We start from the raw sequence: 2,341 nt of genomic DNA, 5'->3' as shown, positions 1-2,341 counted from the left end.
AGTTCAAACTAAATCCCATCCCCCAAACCACATCCAGGGTAACAAACCTTTCCTCTTAGAATAGAATCATAGAATGGTTTGGGTTGGAAAGGACCTTAAAGCTCATCTCGTTCCAACTTTCCTGCCATGGGCAGAGACACCTCCCACCAGCCCAGGTTGCCCAAAGCCTCATCCAGCCTGGCCTTGAACCCCTCCAGGGATGGGGCATCCACAGTTTCTCTGGGCACCCTGGGCCACTGCCTCACCCCCCGCACAGTAAAGAATTTCTTTCTAATATCTAGTCTAAATCTGCCCTCTTCCAATTTAAATCCATTACCCCTCATCCTGTCACTGCGTGTCCTTGTAAAAAGTCCCTCCCCAGCTTTCCTGTAGGCTCTTAAATTTCTCCTGGTAGGTGTGACCCACTGGAGGTGGTTATAGCTCTGTAGGTTCTGCATGAATAAACCCTCAGCTTTGGACCCACAGGTGACCATCAAGAAGCTGAAATTTGCCTGTTGGGTGGTGGGCTATGCTGGGTGGGTTTAGGATTTGCAGAATAATCCCAGTGTCCAGCTGTGGGAGAAATGAGGCATGGTGGCTGCTGAGGCTGGATAATGTGGGCACCCAGCCAGCCCGTGCCTGGGAACTGCTGCCCACTGTCACCATGGGATGGCTGTCCCATGTCCTCCTCTTCACACCCTGGTTAAGCACAATGAGTCTCATGGCTCTTGGTCCTACCATTGTGTCTCTTCTTGCAGAGAGGGGGAGTTTATCCAGCCTCATTAAAAAAAAAAAAAAATTCACTGAAAGAGTGCTCAGGCATTGGAACAGGCTGCCCAGGGACGTGGGGGAGTCACCAGCCCTGGAGGGGGTCAGGAAACGTGTGGATGTGGTGCTTGGGGACATGGGTTAGTGGGTTGGGTGGGGTTGGGTTGATGGTTGATGATCCTTGAGGTCTTGTCCAACCTTCATGATTGTATGATTCTATGATTTAGAAACCCGTGAGAGAGAGGGATGGACAACATGACCTCTTCAAGTCCCTTTTAACCAAATTATCTGATTTCTAGGATTAGCACAGAGAGGGCAGCATAAAGCTGTAGTGTCATGGCTCTGATGGTCCTCAGGGCACTTGGTCAGGAGTTCATCTCTGCTTCTCTTGCAGGGTACTGCGTTACTGACTCCGGGCTACGGCATCCAGAAACTATTGCCCAGCAACAGCAGCGTCTTCAATCATCAGACATCGATCTTGATGGGTGCTGGTGACATTTCTGTCCAGCCTCTGTGCTCTGATCTCCTTAGACTCACTAGAAACTCCACATCCTCTGTGTTGCAACGGTGAAGAGAATCTTCCATGCACCCAGATAGATTTTGCATTTTGTGCAAGTCCTCACAGACCCAGTCCTTCCTTTGCTGATGCTGCCAGCCACGCTGAGCCTGATGTGCTCTAATTCCATGGAAATTGCCCACTGCAGTCCCCGTACCTCCTTCCTCAACGAGGTCAGGTCGGTTGTGTTCCTACTGCAGTGTTCTTCAGTGAATTCATCAGAGTAATGACCCCGGAGAAAAGCCTCATTCCCTGAAAAAAATGGAAAAAAATTCCCTGAAAAGCCCTGAAACCCATCAGTCTTCCCCAGGTCCCCCTTTCCCCTTCTCCTGCAGGGACTCGCCCTGGGGAAATGCATCCGTGTGCTCAGCGGGAACACCAGGCAGCTCTGCAGGAGATCTGAAAACCCGTCTGTCCAAAAAATCAGAATTTTGGTCACAAAATCACTTCCCAAGGGGAAGTTATTCTCAAAGGAACAGGAAGATTTATGAGTGCAAATTCCAATGGAATTTTTCCCTTTTGAACTTCCTTTGAGCCACATCTCTTGTTACACTGGTACTTCTCCTTTGGCTGCTTGCTCTGCTTACACCCCATCTCTTTGAGAAGCCGTTTCAGATGTACAACCCGTCTGTGAAACAAACAAAAAATTGTTTATGCATGAGCAGCAGTGAGATTTTGAGCTGACTCAACATCAGAGTTACTCATCTGTCAATTAGCAAATCTCTTGATTCATCCCCGGTCCCTTTTGAAAGCAGACTCATCTGATAACATTTTCTCGATTGCCAGATTGAATTTTGACCGGTTTGAAGATGTCACAGTGATTTATTTTGAAAAAAGTGATTGCAGATCAGCAGCATAACGTCGTTACCGTCTCTCCTCACCGCTCTGCTCTCATTTCCTCGCTGCTCTTACCGAGATGCCCCTTGCGATATCTTCGTAAAATCACGGCATAAACCCAACAACCGCTCTGCTTTTTGGGGGATGGTGTTACCCACCTCTCCAGGCACAGCCTCCCCATCAGCACAGGCACCGTGAGGC

Source organism: Pterocles gutturalis, unplaced genomic scaffold (genome assembly GCF_000699245.1).
Source record: "Pterocles gutturalis isolate BGI_N339 unplaced genomic scaffold, ASM69924v1 scaffold17295, whole genome shotgun sequence".
Taxonomy (NCBI): Eukaryota; Metazoa; Chordata; class Aves; order Pterocliformes; family Pteroclidae; genus Pterocles; species Pterocles gutturalis.
This window is presented reverse-complemented; position numbering follows the sequence as displayed.